Here is a 20,234-nt window from a genome sequence, read left to right on the forward strand (position 1 = left end):
CCGAGAACTTCCTGTGTTTTCTAAGCAGAATGGAGGTTATTTTGTAAATTTTAGGCAAAAAGCATCATCTTGCTACATGTCCAAGCAGTCAACGGATGAAAAGCTTAGTTTAGAACATTCAGACCCAAAGGGCATGAATGTTCCCTGATTTGCGTGGCACATTTTAGCTCAGCACTTTGCCTCCCTTGAACCCCTCACAGGTTCATGGCCCTTTAACATCTGGTGAGTAAAGCTGAGGATTAGCAAATGCTCCCATGAGGTCCTGAAGAGCAAATTCTGCTTTCATGTTAAAATACTAGCTAATTTGATTACAAGAAAAATGTCTAATTATGAGGGAAGATCCTACTCCTATTAACAGTTTGGATCCACACTGAAGGTCTTATCTTGGTTTAAATTTCCAGCCCAGTCTCATTACCGCAGAATATTTTGTGTAATGTCAAGTACGGTCAGCGTGAGAACCTTTTGTATGCTACTTTGGAAATTTGAGAGGAAAATTTAGGTCAAAGGGAATTGCTCGGATACTGTCCAAAGGTTTGGAGTGTCGCTGTTAAGTCCTAGCATTGGGGAAAACTCTGTGACCACAGGAAATTATTTAACCTTTTGCCATACAGTTTTTGGGCTGTTTGACAGGGGTTACCGGTTCCTCCTTTCTCTTGCTTTCTCCCACTCCTCTTTTTTTTTTTAATGGTGTGTCCTGGGAATGGGCCATCTTATAGTATGTGTGTACAGCACCTGGTGTATAGCAAAATGTAGTTGACTCCTGGGCTGCTTAGGTGCCATTGAACACTTTGTCAAAAGTGAAGAAGCACATGAGAGTGGAATTGGGAGTGGGAAGAATTGTCTGATATGCCAAAAAATTTTTGATCTTTTCCCCTGCTGCTCAGTGACTCATCCAAACCATGTGTTACATATGCATTTGTTACTTGATTTTGCAATAGTTGATTTCCATGGGACAGCCTTAAATGCCAGTCATCTGAGGAAGGGTATCTAGACTCATTTTTTCATGCTTTTTGGCTGCCTGTCCAAGTCTCAGCTGGTTTAAGGATTTAACAGAGCACAGCTGAGCTGTTAATTGATTGTGGTGAGACTTGTTTGGATGCTGGAGGTGAGCACACCTCTGGGAATAGAGAAGAGTTTTAATTTTTAATGTACAAATGCTAGCTTGGAGATTGCAGTAGGAATGGCCTGAGAGCTGGGTAGATGATGCATAATTTTGAAACTAGATTGTCAGCTAGTTGATGGTCTGAAGTTGCCTGAAGTAGGATTAAGTGAGGAGGTGATTGTGCTCTTTCACAACTTTGAGGGGAAACTTGTTTCTCATTCAACAAGAACGGGATTTGCCTTACTGCCTTTAAGCACATGCCAGAAAAGCTGCTAAGGCCACCAGCAGTACTAGAAGTGAAAAGTTTCACTAGAGTGAAAGTTTTAGGACTCTGATTTGGAGAATAAATCTTGGAGGGTTATTAACATGGATACTCTGTTGGTGTGTGTTTTTGATCTGTATTTCAGTTCACATACATCCTTGCTACGTAGAGAGGGAGAGATGTATTTGTCTTACGTGGTTACTGGATGGCTTAGTTTTCCCCAAAGTTTAGTCAGTGATGTTTGCCTTACTACAGTGATGATACATGTGTCTTATCTCCTAACTAGCACCTTGGTGCCTACTTGGAGTTTAAAAGACACTGAAATTGGCCTGCCAGCAGGGAAGAGGCGGATGACAGTAAAGATAGCTTGTTACTATGAGCACTTGAGCAGTTTGTAGGAAGTCTGACCTGGGAAGGGAAATGTGCTTTACAGATCTCTGGAAGGTGAGAAGCCTAGGCTGAAATTTGATTGGGTTGAAGGCAGCACCTGTAGCTTTTCCACAGCTTTGGTTATGAAGTGCAGAAAGATGATCTATGACTTTACTTTTTCTGTTAGCAGTATTGATTCTCAGCCAGGAAAGAAGAGAGGAGAGCTGTAGTTTATTGGCCAGTCAGATACCTTTGCACCAGAGAGTAATGTTTTTGCAATATACTTATTTCAGTATGGAGTGCTTTTGTACTAAATGCTAAGTAAACTTTCATCCCTTGAGAGCTTTTTTGTTACTAGAAATGGTGATTGGAAAAAACCTTGAAAACCAAACACTGCCAAGTTTTGCTTGATTTGGGGGTTAAAATAATGCAAAACAGGTAGCTCTTAGCATCTTCCTGACCTGCCCATGTGCCATAATTCAGCCAAGGTTTTCAAAACTCAGCAAACTTCAGTTTGAATTTGTGAACCTGAAAGATGGGTGATCTTCAGTGCTTGCTGCAAAAAAACTGAAGGAGCTCAAGTTCTTCTTGGCTGAGAAATAAAACCTGGTAGGGTTGCACTAAATGATATCCTTTCAAATTGCCTTGTGGGTCAGTGTCTGTGACTGCAAAACCTGGGGAAAGGAAAAGAATCAGCATTCTTCTAGTAGCAAGTGAGCCTGTATGGTCTGCAAATAAATCCACTGGCCCCAGTGAAGTGCCAGGTGATTTTACCAATAGCTTTGTGAGTGCTTTCTTGAGGTTTTTACCCTTGCCCAATTTTTTTTGTTAGATGGTGAGAACATGCTATTTCCTCCTCACACAAGGGCTAGCTGTGGAGTGGTTAACCACCTGCCTTGATGGATCACTCCCAGATGGCCTTGGAGAGACTGGCTGTGTGCATGAAGCAAATGGACGTTATGTGCCTTAACTGCTCTCTCGTGTCTTTCTGCAGCATGCTACCCGTTGCGCAGAGGGAGTCCCCTTCCTTGATTTACGGGAGGTTGCAGACGTATGCCAGCTAAGCGCTATAAATAACATCAGCTAGTCTGCTGCTCTTTGAAGGGAACTTCAGGCTTTCTCTTGAATCAACATTACCTTTAAGCAGCATTTCCTTGAATTTGCAGAGAACGTACGCAGACATCTCAGGGTGGCGATGGGTTATTTTTAAGCGATGATGAAGCAAGGCGTGTACAGTGTGATGTGGCAGAGTGATGCAAACCATGGCTTGCAAAGTTTAGTACCACCCGCTTCCTTTTCAAAGGAGTGAGAGCTCAAGGGTGAGGAAAGGAGAGGTGGAATGAAGTTTAGGTTCTCTGTAGTTGTTGAACTGCAGATGCTCATGATGGGACAGGAGGTCCTTCCCTCCTGAGTGTTAGAGATGCCGTTGTATGTTCTCAATGGGAGGTGACAGAGTAAAGGATGAGGAACTTGGGCAACAGCACTATTTCTGTTGGAGGGCATCTGGTAATGTGAAGATGTGAGATATCTGCAACCTCCCTCTAAGTTTGGTCTAGTTAGTTGACTCAGAGTATGTTGGCTTTTAAAACAACAAACAGAGCTGTGAGTTTTGAGTATTTACCTGAGGATGAGATCAGTGAATGTGTCTGCTGGTGCAGAAAATGATATATGCCAGAAGGAGATAGGCTCTTGGCTCTGATTTGTTGGGATCTCGAGCTGTTTGTACCTCCTCAGGATACAGCATAACTCTTTTTCTTATCTTTGAGATCTGAGTGAGCGTAGGTGCTTGCATAATCGGAAACCACAGATGACTGACAAGTGCCATGGTATCACCTCTGTAAATGAGTATTACTCCAATATAAAAAAAATTATCTTTGGGTGATAATGTGGTCACACCGCTGTATCACTAAAGCTATTGTTCAGGTCACGCTCTAAATTTGGTTTCCTCAGGTACTGGTTTATACTGGATGTTTGAGTGTAGTCTCAGCAGATGTTTATCCATGTGCTTGTGGAAGTGAGAATGTACACTCACTACTCATTTTCCCCTTCCTGCAAAGTTGGGTTTTTTGATAGCTGCAGTCAGTAGTTTTATAGTTAAGGCTTCATTTTTTGCTGTCAAGCCTAGTATCCATTCCTGCTTAATGTACGAGCAGGACATGGGAGAAGGTTCCGTGGTGGCTCTTTGTTACGCAAGCAGTGATAATTTTTTTGTGAACTGGGAGGATTGCTATCAGCAGCCAAAATATCTTCTCTGAATATCTGTGAAGACAAGCTGTCAGGGAGTATTTTCTCCCTTTTTAGACTCTTTCTTTCATTACAGAACATGCTGGATGATTGTGAGAGTATAAGCACTACAGCAGACCTTTTTCTAATCCTGTTAGTTCCTGGATCTGCAGACGTGGATGGAAAGGATGTGCAGAAAAAGGTATGGGTGGGAGTTGCAAGCTGACAAGACTTTCTGGAGCCAAGTATAAGAGCCAAGATAGCAAGATTAGAATAATAAAAAGGAATTTCATGGCGGTAGGGAGTTCATTGTTTCCATCTGGATACTGCTGAAGGAGAAAAGTCATGGTACAGCTGGTGAATCTGAAAAGGGAAAAACATAAGACAATCTATATACTTGTGGACGGGGAGAGAGTGAATTGAATCTATTGTCTTGTTCAAAATTCTGCTTGTTCCCTCAAGCAACCCTTTTCAGAGTAGTTTCGTTCAGCTCTGTGGAGAACAGGTACCCAGATATTTGCCTAGGCAAGGAGTCAGGTCTGAACCCTTGGTTGGATGGTGGCGAGTTTACCGCAAGGACCTGACTTATCCTTTCCCCGTGAGAAATCTTAGTGGCAACCAGATCTGAGTCCTCATCTATCCTGCAGCCTGTGTATTCACACTGCAAGGAGAGATGTTGATACACAAGAAAACTATGCCCAGCTTGAGGAGACGGAGGGAGATCTGGCCTCGAATGCCAAGTGTTGCGTAGCAAAAGGCAGAACAGCAAATCAGTGGGTTCTAGCGTGGTTCTGGGAATGCAGTTAATTTGTAGAAACAAGACCTAGCTTGGCTACGTTCAGAGCAACTAGTTCTATGTAGGGATTTTTCTCCTATGTTAGCATAGGGAAATGTCACTTGCTGAAATTCTCCCTATTCCTCTGCAGGTAGGAGGGCAGAGTCCTGTAAGAATTTATTATCTGCTTTGAGATTCAGATCAGTAGAGTTAATAGGCAATCTTTCCGGACTTCTTTGGTGAGCAGCTTCACGTGCTTGCCTTGTTGAGAGTCAGTATGTTGGATGCTTGTTTTTCTTGAGATTTGTATTCAGATCTGCAAGCTCACCTGGCTTTTACTTCCATTTTGAGATCCCTTAATATTTACTTGGAGGTTTTGTTGCCACTGTGTTGATGGAAACCCTCCAATTTTTGTTCTTGCAAGCTTAGAAGTCTTTCAGTTTTTCTGAAGCGAAGATAATTCCCCACAATGTAGTGCAAGTGCAGAGTGGCCGTTTGAGAGATTTGAAAGCCTTTTTGTGAATAACTGGTTTGCATAGAGCGTTAGGGATTTCATTCCCAGACATGCTGCAAAATACAAGTTTTCATTTCTGTATTATTAGCTGAAGCTGAAAATACTCTGCAGTGATATCAAAAATGTCAACTGAGCTAATGTCTGGGGGAGGAATGGAAGTCTTTGCTGTCTTAGATCCATGTTTGTTTTAAATCTTTTGGCCTCAGCAAAAGGCCGTAAGAGAACAATGTGTTTCTGTAGTTTCCTAGGACTGTCTCGCCTTGGGGGCAAGAGGTCTCTCTTTAAAAACCATTTCCCGTTCAGTTTATCTCGTAGAGTTTCATCCAGTTCCCACTGTAGTCAGTTACAAGTTTTCTGACTTCAGTGCAAGTTGATTTGGATGAAGATAACGCAATTTTGGAAGAGTTTAGTAGAACTGACTAATTAACACTTCAAAACAAGGGCCATGCAGGCTTTGCTACTACAAGTAAAACAGATTTTTTTTTTCTTCCAGCTGCTGCAAAGATGAGCAGTAATGTTGACTCTGAAACTTCAAGTTTCACTGTTGGCATTTCATTGTCATTAGAAGTGACAGATGATCAGATTCTCAATACTTGGTTTAGTCCACTGGGAAACTAAAACTTCCCTGTTTTTTTTCCCCATAGAAGGGTATAAATTTTACCACAATGCTGTATTTTTTTAATAAGCAACTTCACTGGTTCACTTTCTTTAGGAAAAAACATTTGAGGATGAGTTCAATGATCCCACTGAGGCGCTGCTCCAGAGCTGACGAGCTAGGAAGGATGTGGGACTCTAGTCAAGCTGAGAGAAGTATTTTCCCTTTTAGAAAATTCTTACTGTAACTTGTACTTATCCAATTTTTGGGTCTTTGGTATATGAAGAGCTTTTAATGAAGCCCTAACTGATTCTTCACTAGAACATGACTCTTTGCAGGATTTGTAGGAAATGTTCTTATCTCAAGAAAAAGCCATTTAGAAAGAATTTCCAGTTTATTTTATATTTATCTACCTTCCATAGTTAGTACTCAGAATACCAGACTGTAGGAAGTTCACTGCAGTAGCTGAGCTATCTGAAGAAGGTGGGAAAGCCTCAGGAAGTGGTGTAGCCTGTCTGGTGAGCAGAGAGGGTCTCTAAGATGAGCTAAAATCCACGTATCTGAATGTCCCTGCTGCTTTATATCCATCAGCACTGAAAAAAAAAATCCTTTCTCATTTCCAGCATTCACCTATAAGCTTTAACTCGTATGCCACTAAGTGGTAAAGTATGCAAACCAGACAACTTACATTGTAGAGTGGCTGTGGATTCAGTAGGAGGTAGCTGGAGGGTATGTAGATCTCAAGCCAGTGTGCTCTGGGTAGATGGCTCTTGCGTCTGGCTCTGTCCTGCTCTTCAGGTGCTCCACAGGTTGCTGTGCCTGTGTCTTGAGGCCAGAAAGACACAATTATGGTGGGAGTGCATTGCATCTAGCAAGGGGTTATGTTTAAAAGAGTTCAAAGAGGAAGGTCTGTTTGTAAGCTGTGACCCCAAGTGTGCCCTAGTGCCTGTCCTGGAAGGCACTGAGGTACCTTGGGTGCAACGCCTGTAGCAGATGGGCGGGCATCCCCATCTCCCTGTGACCCACGGCTGCTTTGATTTCACAGTACCACCCTGGTAAAGAAAAGAAGTGACAGTGGCACCGGTCCTTGGTATGCAGCCTGTCTACAAGCAGAAGAGCGTGCTTATGTGCACGCTGAGGTCCTCAAAATGAGGTGGAGCAGATGGGCATCTACAAAAGAGGGGGGGAAAGTGCATTGAAGTGACTAGTCTGTTACCCAGTTTCTTCCAACATTTTTGCAAATATCGACAATGAGTCATTCTGAAGCCTTGTCATTTTTCCTGTGGTTAAGAGTTCCCAGACTTTTGTAAGATGTGTCCTGTTAGAAACATGGATCTTCTCCAGACTATTTTAGTGATCTAGGCTATTATAAACAAAAGTCAAGAAACTTCAGCTCAAAGGTTTTTTAAAAAAAAAAGAAACAAAAGGCATCAACATAATCAAGGTGAGTGTAAGGGGCAGTGTCCTGATTGATGTATGGATATAAACTAAATCCTATTTGTCCTAGACAGGAATGAAGAAATACGTATTTAACTGTTTGGATACCTAGCATCAATGCTTTAGAAAAACAATCCAATGTTTCCTTATGCTAGGATTGTAATAGATGTGCTTTATTGTGCCTGTCTTTTTGGGAAGAGAATAGGAATTGGGAGTTGGCCTCACCATTTATATTTTGAGACACAAGCAGATAGTAGGAACAATATATCTTCAAGAACATGTGAGACAAAAGATGGAGTTCTGTTTGCACTGAAGCCCATGGGGAATCTCCCACTGACTTCAGAGAGGACAAGGATCCCACCTAAAGTCTGGTGCAATGTCCAGAGAACACATCTGGCCAGATGACAAGAGGAGAACTGTGGTAAAGAACTTTGCAGGCTCTGCTTGGAAGCCACTGAGAACAAGCATGCCTAAAGCATACAAAACAGCAGAGGGAAAGGGGGAAGGAAAAATAGATACGGACATGTTTAACCTTTGATTCAAATTTATTTCTCTGTTTTTCTCTATCTTCCATGTGAGGGAGAAGACAGTGCTCCTTTCCCCTTTGCCTCTAAATTTTGTGCTGCTTTAGGCACCTACTGTAGAACTTAAGTTCTACTAAATGAGTAAATTTCCCTGATGTAGGCACCAAGAATATTAAGTGGGGGAGGCTGAACTCCAGAAATACTGGCATATCCAGAGTCCGATCATTTTCACAGCACACCACAAGATCACTTTCTTCCCTGCTGTATCGTATCCAACACAGTGGCAAATGATGTTTTTCCTAGTAATTGCCTTCTTGGGCAGTAGTCATGCAGTGGGAGGGGTGACTTAAAAGCTCTTGACTACAAGGAAAGTCTTCCTACTCAGCTACTGGAGGACTCTCCTTGTATGTCACAGATGCAGTTGGCAAACAAAAACTCTTAGCTTCTTGTGCCTGTGGCATTTGTAATAGAATTTGACATGCTGCTCTGACATCTTCCAACATGCATGTTTGAAACCCAATGGTTTTTAGCTGTTTGTATGCTGTTTGGTGGAGCTGATGCCGTCCCTTGCCACTTGCAACATTTGTGTTGTAACGCATGTGTTGGAGTAGTTAGATCTATAGCAGCAAAATCAGTCAGTAGGAGGAATAACTGGGGAAATCAGTCCTCATCACCTTTAAAGCATTATATGGTATTTTGGCCTGGCAAATCACTCTTTCAGGTAGCCCAAATTAATTAAAATTCATAAAAAGTAGTAGTTGCAGACAAAGGCAAAGAGATTGGGACTTTGAGGATGAGCTGTGACACTTAGTATTACATTCATAACTTAAGTATGTGACTGGGGGAAAGAGGCAGATGATGATGTTAAGAAATCCTGTATTTTAGAGCACTTCCCCCACATTCCCCTCCTCCCTGCTTTTTTAATGTGATATAGCATGTTTTTGTGTGCATAACTGCTCTGGACCCTGTGGAAGGAGGCACCTGAGATGATAGGTGAGATGGATTTAGCCAAAAGATCCTGGGAAAGGAGCTCAGAGTTTGGAAGACGGTAAGACAGTATGGACCCAAAAATCTCTTGGCAAGGTTATTAACTCAGCAAAGGCTTGCATTAAGTTTGAGGTTTGGATTAGAGCTGGTTGCTTTTTTTTAACTGGGTCATGAGGATTGTTGCAGTTTTGCAACCCTCCCAGGTGTACACTGTGGACCAAATAGAAATTCCTCGCAGTTTAGCAGCTCAGGGATGCTTTGCTGTGCTTGCAACACATGAAGAAACATGAACGGCAACCTGCTATTTAAAACTTGATTGTGCTTGTGTTCAGGTAGAGAGAGAGAGAGAGGGGTGACTGTAGCCTGCATGCTGAGTTTGATTACCTGTGGCATCCTTGTGTCTGTGTAGCCCAGTAGCATGTTGGGGAATGAATCAGTGGGGAGGAGAGCTGTAATAGGTTATGGTGAACAATTTTTACCCAGTGCAGAACAGAATAGGTCTTTCAACTATTTCAGAGCTGTGTTGACTCATGCCAGGAGGAGACCTTTCTCTAGTTTTCCCTGGCTGTCTCTTGGGCTCACTTGTTTTTCTTAGTGGTGGTTTATGCTGCATGGACTGCAAGTAGAGAGCATCTTCCTCTGACACATCTCTGCCTTGCACCCCTCCTGCTCCCGGAGACTGCTGCTGGCACAAACCCCTCCTTGAAGAGGTTAAAGAAATGGCTGTGTTGGATTCATTGCAGGATGGGGCTGGTAGGAAATTGAGTGGTGCGCAGTGCCAAACCCATGATGTGTGTGCTCTTTCCATTGGGAACACTGAGTCATAAAACGAAATAAAAAGCTGTTATATTTCTGCATGATGAAAAAAACGGGCTCCAGTCTAGCCTCTCTCATGCACTCACACAATCTCTGTCCAGTGAACGCTTTCTCTATTATAGGTTATGAAACCTGGCTCCCCTTGGTAGAAATTCAGTTTATTTCAGCTGAAAAGAATTGGGTGTCACCTTGGATGGGCCTTTTCCCTCACCCCCAGTCAGGGCCAAGCACTAGTCTTGTGACTTTCTAAATACAATCCATGTTACTTATTTGCTGTTATTTTAATTCAGCTGCAAAGAGCTTGGCCATGTCTCCACTTGGTTGTGTTGTCAGCTGGTTGTGCTGCTGATCAGTTGTCCAAGGTATGCGTGGTAGAAACTAGAGAAGAAGCACTTCCAATAGCTGTGGTTCCCACTTCTAATTCCTGTTTCAGGTGCAGAGCAAAAGTGTAAGATATCAACAGGAGTAGTACCAGATAATGAGAGGCAAGGAAGCTTAGGAGAGGATGTGAGTATTCTCACGTTCTGTGTCCAGCATAAGATGCACTAGTTAAGGACCAGGTTTTATTGCATGACCAGTTACAAAGTGATTGCAATGTGTCTGTGCAGTTTTCTACGTAAGTAGGTAAAGCTTAGGAAAAAATGTTTCTAATTATTGCACTTATGAACTGAGATAACACAGTTAAATTACAGTTTATGTTGCTGTGACCATAGATGAGCCGTGGTCTCACACCATCTGAGATTTCTGCAAATGCTTCTACATTGTCTCAAATATGAACTGCCTTTGGTAGAAGCAGCATAGTATGAGTAAAAGGTAAACAGAATCTGACAAGAACAAATAAGGAATGTTTTGCTTTGTTAGGGCTCAGACAGCTGAAGGAATTGCTGCTGCTTTTGCACACCGTAGCAGTTGATAATTGTGAGTTGTCCTGTGCCATAGCTGAAACCTGTTACTTGTGCTTTGTGCAGTCTGGGCATGGATGCTCAGCTGCTGTGGCTTTGCTGGTGGACAACAGGTAAGTTGTTGAGACGGCGTAACTGGATTGTTTGGACACTGAATAGTAGGATGTCCCAAGTGATGCCATTTTGATGAGATGGAAGTATGACCTAGTTAATACAGTAGCTAACTAGCTGGAATAGTCCAGCTACTGCCTGTCAGAAGGTTTTGTGTCAGGAATAACTTCATGGATGTAGACTTGCAAAGAAGGCTTTCAAGCTTCAGAGGATGCTAGTTTTGCTTGGGCCGATACTGATGAAGCGTTGAGTGAGCAGGAATGCCAGCTTGACTACCCTATCTCCTTGGCCCTTGCAGAAAGTCAGAAGAGCAGCCAGTTTGTAGCTGAGAAGATAGTCTGGGGAGCCTGGGCGATAGTGCTGTGCTCTGGCTACTGGCTCATAGATAGGTATTACCCTTGTATTAGCCACGTGATGTGGACAGGCACGGTAAAGTCTGTCCTTGTCTGAATCCAAAGTATTGGTGGCAATCGGGTACTTGCTTCGTTTTGTGCTGTTGGTTCTCATCACCAGGAACAACTGCCTGGCTGCATTTTGGGTATATTATGAGCTAATGGGAATGAAATCTAGGTGGTGTAAAGATGGCATTGCTGTTTTCGCAAGGCTGATTCTTCCCAGCAATGCCTCTTGTGATGTGTATGCCTAGGGGGAATTCTGCTGTTCTGCCCTCCAGTGGGATGTACGAGCAAGATTACTGTTACTTGGTGACTGTTGGTTTCCTCTCCAAAGTCCTGCTTGGGCCACTAAATTCAATTCTAGCTAAAGCTGTGCTAGTGAAAAAATTCTTGTTGTTTTGATTGGGCTTGACTCACTTTAACCAGTGTGTTTTTCATGTACTTTGGGAACGCATCCTTGCTTTTCAGTTCAGCGTTCTGGATAAAACACTGAAGTTATCAGTGCGTGTGAATTTCTGGAGGCAGGGTGGTTTCCTGCTTGCAATGGGAACAGAATTAAGAGCCAGGAACTCTGTTTAAATCCCTTTGTTATTAGCAGAGTGCACTGTGGACTTTGGCATTCCCTAATTCTGCTTCTCTATCTGCAAACTGAAGGTAATTATGGTACCTACCATTTGTGGGAAAGTGGAGGATTACTTGAGATGTACGCAGCCCCTTTAAAAATGTAAAGTGATACATCTGTTGAGTATTAATGGTTTGTTAAATTTATTGAGCACTTTGGGATTGTTCAATAGAAGACCTTATATAAATGGCACTTAATTATTGTTATTACTAGAAAAGTACTAGCACAAAAGCAGCAGTTATCTGGGAATCCATGAAACAAAGGTCTGGAGCATGCTGCCAACATCTGCTATCACTTAAAACTTCAGCCACTTAAAACATGAGCCACTCTTAACTTGGCGACGCACACAGAGGAGTTGTTTTGTGATTGCTGAGTTGTGGCAATCTTTGGTCAAGCTGTTCACATGCTGAATATATTCTGTACATCTTACCCCATAGGAAGTACTCTGCCCTGGTATGATTGTCACAGGGATTGCAGGATACCCTTATCCCAGGTCTGCTTTAAACATTGCTGTTTCCTTCCTCGCAGAATATAACAAAAATGCGCACTGATGTTTTTCATTCGTGACCTCAAATGTCCTCACAAACATGGGTAGGACTGTACTGTAGAGCACAGAGCAAGGTTTTCCAAGGCAGGTAATAAAGCTTTCTATTTCTAGAGGCCTTAACAGCTCCTCCAAACTCTTGGGTTTCAGCATGTGGAAAGATCCATTAGTGTGTGGTGTTTGGCTCTGGGTGCACAATCTGCTGAGCAGTGGGAAGCTCTACCCCTATAAGCTTGCAACACCAGTGTACTGTGAGCCATCTACCCAGTGGCTTCAGAAGAGAGAGGATGAAATCTACCCCAATGTTGATTGCCAATGACTGTGGTGGTCTTATTAGGCCCATTTCCTAGCAGTTGCCCTGATATTACAATGAATTCACTGACAAGCTTGCTTTCTTCTAGCCATTTCTGTAGGTTAAGAGCAGGAGAGGAAACAGGGCAGGGCAATGGGATTTTTTTTAATGGTCCTGTTTATGGTCATATTGGAGACCAATAACCCATCAACTGGCTTGTGACTGTGTGCAAAGCTGTTGGTGATGAGGAGCAGGTAGTGTAAATGACTGGAAGTTTTGTATGGTGACTGAACTAAAAGAAATTCTTCCCATAGCAGCTAAAATGGATCACTTAGCCATTTTGAGAGTGTGTTCAGCTAAAAACAAAGCCCATAATTCATGAAAGAAGGTGCCACTGCTCTTTAACCTCCTAGCTAAATATAATCCTGGGGTATGGGAGTTTCCAAATCTTTATTTATGGATTTTTATATTGTGTAGGACCAGGAGCTGTAGAAGAGAGGCCCAGGCCAGAATATCAGATGTGTGAACAGCCCTTCTAGGACACACAAGATTCCACCTGAAGTTCAGTTTTATATCAGGTTGAGGAAGAGTTTGCATCTGAGGTTTCCCATGTCACGTGGACTTCCTAATCACAAGAGGAGGGGAAGGGAGGGCTGCACCTCCATCCCCTCTCTGGTCTCTCAACCAGCCTCAAATTCCCTAGGATGCTTCATTTAGATCCATCTGCTCTATTTTTTTCCCTGTGATGGTCATAATGGCATTTAACCCTATTTTATACATAAATACTTTATTATTCAGCAAAATCTTGCGTTAGTGTTTCGGAGGAAAGAGAAGGACAGATGCTAAAATCTATAGATTCTTTTCCTATGAGATCTTTCTTCTGGCTTTAGCAGCCTAACTCTAAATGGAGGCCAAAAAAAAAAAAAAAGCAGCAATGAATAATCTAAGTACTTTTTCTCCTGTTTGATCTTCCCTGCTCTTATTGACATTTCTGTTGGTTTTTCCACCCTGCATAGATGTAGACGAATGTTTCCTCCAGCATCTGCCCACCCATGAATCAATCCCAGCAAAGGCTTGTGGTTGCTCAGCACACTTGCATTAGTAATATTTTGGCGAAGAGTAGTGCCAGTCACAGGAGTGCCCTGTGCTCAGGACGCATCTGTGATTGCTCTTGCACTTGCTTTGCCAGAATCCTAGGAAGGAAGATTGCCTCAATAGCTCATAGCTTCATGGCTCAGGGAAGAGCGGTACTGTTCCCTCTTCTTAGACGTGTCTTTTGCGCAGCACAAGCTGCACAGGCTCCCTTTGCTCTGTACAACAGAGATCCTTGCAGGAGTAAAGTATGCCAAAGATGAATTGGTTCCCAGATAATGGTGACAGGAGCTGTAATTTCCACAGATAAATCTTTGGGTTCTGCTTTTGACTCTGAGTCCGTGGCTTTCCTGCTTATGTGCTAGACTGTAAGAGTGCACAGTAGGGGAAATGTGTAATTTGGGTATGGAAGGTTAGTCCTTTTGCCAGTGGCTCAGGAGAATGGAACTTAATATTTGTACATGGATGTGAACTCTTGTTTTGCAGAAATCTTGTTTCTTTATAGAGCAGTGGATACGTGTTTCCTTCCAAAGGCAAGCAGGAGAACATTGCATTTACGACTTGTCAGTTCTCAAAGTCTAGTCAAATACAGACTACACTTCAAATAGCGCAAAGTAGCGCATATCATGTATCATTCCCAATTCAGACTGCTTGGTTTCACTGCTTCGTGATCTACACAGTTACTGATGTTTAATGGGATAATTCCCTCAATTAATAAGGAGCTATTTTTTTTTTCCTCCCAGCCTTGAAGTTTCCCCTTAGGAACAATTAAAGCTGATTCCTGATACTTTAACTTTGACATTGCCTTTGATACTTGTCTAATCAGACAAGGTCTTGAGTATTATTGGTCCCTAGTGGATTAGAAACCATAAGTCAGAACTTCAAGGACTGAAAAATTAAAACAAAATTCCTTTTTTCTACATCTTCTGTTTCTAAATCGTTTGGGGCTTGTTAGTTCCCATTCCCAAGGCCTTCCTGAACTGTAACAGTTAGCTAACTGGGTTTTTTTTCTCACAAAGTAGGATGGCTGCCAGAGCAGCATCTTGAGTAAAATATTAGGTATTGCAAAAGTTGACAATGTTGATTGTGTGGGATGCTGTTGGTTTATTGCTCCCTGTGCCAATTTCTAAGCATTCAGTGATGTTGAATATTGCTCAGAGTCCGATTAAAATGTTGATGTGCTCATCCTCAGGTTGTCTGCACAAGAAGTACGTACCTGGGCTGAAGTTCAGGCAGGTGGGATGGCTCTGCTATGAGCTTTCCAGCATTTCAAATCTAGGCTCTCTGTGGAGCACATTGAGCATCCCCCTTACACATGCATTCCCTAGCAGGGATACTGTGGTCAGGACAAGCACCGGTGTGCTTGGGAGAGATTATTTCCAGTCTTATGCTGAGGGCATGTATAGCTATGATAGCCCACAATGTCTGGGAGAAATAAATCCTGTGCTGCTGCAGCTCAATTTGCACTCTAGTTTTCTAATGGTTTCAGGCCTAGCTACTGCTGAATTTGTTCCTCGGGACTATTCAGCACTTCTATACTGGGGATTTTATTTGGAACTGAAAAGAAAGCATGATCCTCCTGTGTTTTAGGCCCTCTTGGATCAAGGGCTGGATGAATCTTCTATCTTCCTCTGCAGTAGTTTCAGGAAATGTTGTTTTGTTCCTAGTGATGCTCCATCAGAGTTGCTCTGAGGAGACGCTCTGGCTGACACGCAGCTCAAGCCTTGGCGCTTGCTCCAGAAACGCTGCTGCCAAATGCCTCGCCACTGAGTTACCGCTCTCGAGCGCCAACTGTTTGCGCTTTGCAAGGTGGGGAACTGCTGGGGAAGGGAAGCATTTTGTGAATCACAACTCCCACGCCCTCGCATACCCGCTAATTCCCAGCCAAAATACTTTCACCCTTACTCAGACACCAGATACCACCTTTACTCCAGAATCTTTTCCATCCATGCTATAGGCTGTCATGCATAAAGGAGATGAGACACTCTGGGGCTTCGCTGAAAAGACAGATGGTTGACCTGAAGCAATAAATACGTGTGTGCCTGCATCAGACATTTCAGTTACCTTAGTGACTTCTGTTCTCATCTGTTTCTGCTGTGAGCTGCCATCACCAACACAGAGGTGACAGCAGAAAGAGGATTGAGTTACCCATCAATTTGGCCGTAGAAATATCTTGCGGCTTGACAAGAAGCAGTATCAATTTAAGTGGGTGCTTTCAGAAGCTTTCTCAGCTCTGCTAGCTTTCAGTGGGACTGTGCTAGTCCTTCACTGGATGTATATTTGATAGTAAGCCGGAAAGATAAAGACCCAGGAGGAAATATTTCCTGTAGTAACAGGGATTTGTTGCAGTATGGCCTATTTTAGGCACCTTAAAGCCTGTGCTGACTGGCACTCTAAAATGGCTTAATTTTAAGATTCATGCGTGTTGATGCCAGACAGGACCCATTCAATCATTTGTCTGAACTCTTAGATGCTACAAAAATTGTACTCAGTGTAACAGATCGTATTGTGTTTGTGCTGCTGATGTGAGTGGTTAAAATCCAGGTTTCTTAAACATAGGACAAGTCTGAGAGGAAAGTGCTTCCTGGATCTGCACAGAGCTGACTGTTGGAAGTGAAGCTGTATAGCGTGCAGCAAGCAAGTCAGATAACTTCTTCTGTGTCCCCTTGGCAATTGGAGGGGGTGAGGTGGGTGCTGTTTGTACCACTGAGATTTGAGGCAGCAGTACAAGATCTGCGTTAGAGGCAAGACGTGTGGAGACCCACAATCTAGAAACACCAAGTCTGAAGCTACAAAGGTGGACCCGAACCCTTCTGCTGGGCTAGACATGAAGTATGTTCTGGCACAGGGTCAATGTCAGAACATGGCACCAGTCTGAATCCATGACATTTCATGGGCTGGAAGCTCAGCCTCAGAAAAAAGGGAGCATCAAGTCAGATATTCTCTTCTCTCCGTAACTATTTATGGGCTCACTGTGTAGAGAAAAGTCAGGTAATGGTGTTATTACTGGCACAGAGCATTTGAAGAACCTGGGTGTGTCAGGGAACACCTGAAGCTCTCATGATCTTATGACATTAGCAGAGCCTGGAAAGGAAAAGATTGTGTTTTTCTTGCTGGTGTGAAGTGGTGGAAACAAACAACCCTGTTGTTGCAATGTTAATCATGAAGGTATAGATATTGATAACCATTTCTCCCATGTGTTGGGGTGCTAAGAGTGGTGTTGCCACTGCCTTTTTCTTTCTGTCACTTAAAGATGGTCTGCTTGCATGTTAATCTTCCCAGATGTAATGGAAGGGTATTTGTCCTGTACTTTGAGTTGGTGTTTGGATACACAGTGAAATGAATGGATGTTAACTGGCCAGATCCCACTAGGCACATCTTGTCCTCAGAGAGATTCCCAGGGCTGAATCTGCTAGCTAAAGGAAGTATTGCTCAAATGTGAATAGGGCCACTTCAGTTGGTGGTTGATGTTGAAGGCTGGTAAGAGTGACTGCAGCTGCCTCATGCTTTGAGGAGGCAATGCCAGGCAGGAGTTTGTCACTAAATAAGTGACTGATACTATTACCTCCACCCTGTTCCCCTCCCTCAAGCTAAAGCTTTCCATGGAAATTTTAGCTGCGTTGGCTCTGGCTGAGGCTTCAGGCATAGAAACATCCTTGCGCTTCTGCTTGTGTTCAGGTCTTTAATAAAACACAGCAGTGAGCCAACCACTGTGAGCTTGCTGGTTAGCGTGGCCTTCCAGTGACTGACGGATAAGCAGTTGGCCTTGGCCCCCAAGATGGTGGTTATTTTCTTTATGGTCATGCCTAATAGTCTCCAGGGTGTTCAGGTTACAGAAAGGGGGTGACTCAGCTATATCAACATCTGAACTGCCTTGCGATGTAGTCTGACCATGTAGAGAGCTTGAGTAAACTGGGAGTGGAGCTCAATGCCTGCAGTTTGCTGGGTTGAATCTTGGCCATGGTGAGGCAGCTTCTCCCTAACCCGATGATAAACCATTGACAAGTTTGGCTGGCACTAAGCATTAGGAACCTTTGTTTTGGAAAGAAATTTGGCATTAGAAAACAGAGTCAAGATGGTTATTTTGTTCAAGACCGAGATACAGAGAATTTCAGGATGTGGTTCGGCCTCTTTCTCAACCACAGAGCAGCATTTTGTTTTGCTCACAGCTTTATTTAATGTGATGGGCTACTCGGGCTTTAAAGAGTTGGTTCAGCCAGAGTCAGGTCTTCAAGAATCTGCAGAAGTTCACACTGGGAACATGTGGCAGAGCCAGAAATAAACCCCATGTTTCCAGAGACTTGGTTGTCATCACTGTAAGGCAGTTCTCAAGGTGCTTTGTTTTCCTTGTCTTCTACGAAAAGAAGGCTAGACTAGACTGTCTGCCTTGACAGAGTTTTTCTTTTTGCAAGCAACAAGGGGAGATTGACTCCTTCCAGTGGCAATGAGAATTGCTTCTGTGTTAAAGTCCGTAAACTACGAGAGATCGAGCTGAACACTATGTACAAATTAGAAATGTAACTTTGCCCAAGAGCTAAAGATGCAGGAAAAACAGAGTCATGGCCTTGGCAGCAGCCTGGAACATACAGCAAGTACTTATGTTGGGTGTGGGATGTAATGCATTACTTACTACCGTTGCAGGAAAAGCTTTGGGTCTGTCTTGCAACGATTGCTGGAGGCTTCCTGGGAGCAGAGAACTCACCAAGGCCATGGGGGAATGCTGTAAATGCTCTGAACCAAACCAGCCACTCGTTAGCCATTGCCTGAAATCTCTGAACCCTCTCTGTTCCCTAAGCTGAATGTGCTCCAGGCAAAGTCAGGCAGCTTAGGCACTTGAATTAAAGAAGGAAGGAGGCACTCAGTTTTCTTATCTGGGAGACAGAGGTATAAACACACCTAGTACAAACTTTTTTTTATCTTTACTGTGTCTGGGAGGGGAAGAGGTGTTTAATAGGAACGAAGAAAGATGAGCTCTCATTTCTTTTTCCATTTGAAATCTGAGGGGGTAGAAATCACATGTATAACAAAAAAAAAGTATGTTACTGGAACTGTTGAGGACATGAAAAATTTCTTATAGTTCAGTTCAGCTTCAACAGCTGAGCTTGGAAAAAAATCTGTAGAAGAAAGAAACATTGTTTGAAATTGAAGCCATTTCAGGCTCTAAACTTGGAACTTTTCCCTTGAAAAATGTTACAGCGAAACATCTTGAGAAATTTGAAACTTAACACTCATCTGGAATAACTCTTTCCTATGAATGTTTTCATTTTTAATGAGGTCTCTATTTGCTCCAACGTTTTAGTGAAATATTCTTAAGTAACTCTTACACCCCTAAAAAAGTGTCAGGTCTTGCATTCAAACCTGCATTCAAACCAACTGTGATTCAAAGAATGTTTTCGATGAAAGGAGAAGGTACGTGGAGGTATACTTGCATTAATGAGCGCTTAAAAGTTCAAAGCCCCACTCAGTCATTCTGATCTGCTGGGTGATACTATATACTCAAGACTGAAGAGACCAGGCTCAATGCTTGGTGTTTTTTTTCCTTCTGTTTTTAAATTACTGGCTATATAAACATCACAGGAAATTGCTGCCATGCTTTGAATACTCTTGGGTATCAGAACTTGATCAAACTTTCCCATCGGTCATCCTCAGGTACCCAAGGTACTTCAGGCCAGTGTGGGGAAAGGTTCCTGGCTAGGGCAGTTTGGAGCATCTAGAGTAGGTTTCTGCTGTGCCTTGCCCTCTGGAGTGGTCTCCGTCCACATCAAGTGAGTGGAGAGAGATTCTGGCTGGTGGTGTTAGATCCCTAGACAAGCGTGATGTCATCATCTCCCTGTGAAATCCTGGCTTGCTGAAGTGATGAGAACGTCACCATTGATATCTGTGCACCTGGGGTTTTTTACTGACAGTGGCTAGGCGTGATGTTTTTATTCCATCCAGTTCTTTTGGGGGTTCTGTGTGTTAAAAGCCACAAGGAAGACATCCGGCACTGTGCCTTCTGGGTGACGTCACGGACTGTGATTCTTAAAAGGTCGCTACGTGCACAGGAAAGAATTTGATCTTGTACAAACAGGACAGCCACATGCGGTTATGGTCAACTTACGTGTTCTGCTTCCCAGTGAGTATACGCTGTTCGGCTGAGATGCATCCCTCTTGGTTTCACTTGCCAGTAGTCTTCAGCTGACATCACGAAGGCAACACCAAGTAGCAACTGCATTAACCAGTTCCTTCATTCTTTTTCTCTGATCTTCTGATTTTACTCTCTTCTCTTCCTCTGTTTAGTGTTTTATGTAAAACACTGAACAGAAGCGTGCTGGGGTTTTGTTTTGGCTTGCTGTTAGTTGAAAACAGCATAACACTCTAAGTGTACAAGCAGAGAGGGCAGGACTCTGAAAGGTGGTGCTGGGGATGATAGATTATGATTCTTAAAGTCTTTAAACCAACAAGGCTGATGTCATCTAACTTTTTCTGGGTACCAATGGTGAGATATCAGTGGAAGGTCTGCAGATCACAGCTTGGCCAAGGCTAGATTAAAGTATTAGCTTGCAAAGGCTGTGTGTGAACTCCATTACTCAGACTCAAAAATGGCAAAGCAAAATTAATGTGAACCAATAATATGAGAAAGCAGAAGCTTTTCTACATTTAAGAGCGTAAGAATGGCTCTACTGGGTCAGG

At 43.0% G+C, this 20,234-nt stretch overlaps 1 long non-coding RNA gene across 10 annotated transcripts in view; it reads left to right on the top strand.

The window, feature by feature from the left end:
- Positions 1–980: 980 nt before the first annotated feature.
- Positions 981–20,234, top strand: part of LOC142602307 (uncharacterized) — a 47,867-nt gene continuing 28,613 nt past the window's right edge. For 2 of the 10 annotated variants that reach the window (XR_012835977.1, XR_012835974.1), the window contains exon 1: positions 8,629–8,849. This is a non-coding gene — a long non-coding RNA (uncharacterized LOC142602307). Of the gene's footprint in view, positions 1,106–4,053; positions 4,159–5,957; positions 6,056–6,077; positions 7,699–8,628; positions 8,850–17,911; positions 19,678–20,234 lie in introns of those variants that run through there. The other 8 variants (XR_012835972.1, XR_012835970.1, XR_012835976.1 and 5 more) reach the window with 8 other exon arrangements.

Source organism: Balearica regulorum, chromosome 6 (assembly GCF_011004875.1).
Source record: "Balearica regulorum gibbericeps isolate bBalReg1 chromosome 6, bBalReg1.pri, whole genome shotgun sequence".
Taxonomy (NCBI): Eukaryota; Metazoa; Chordata; class Aves; order Gruiformes; family Gruidae; genus Balearica; species Balearica regulorum.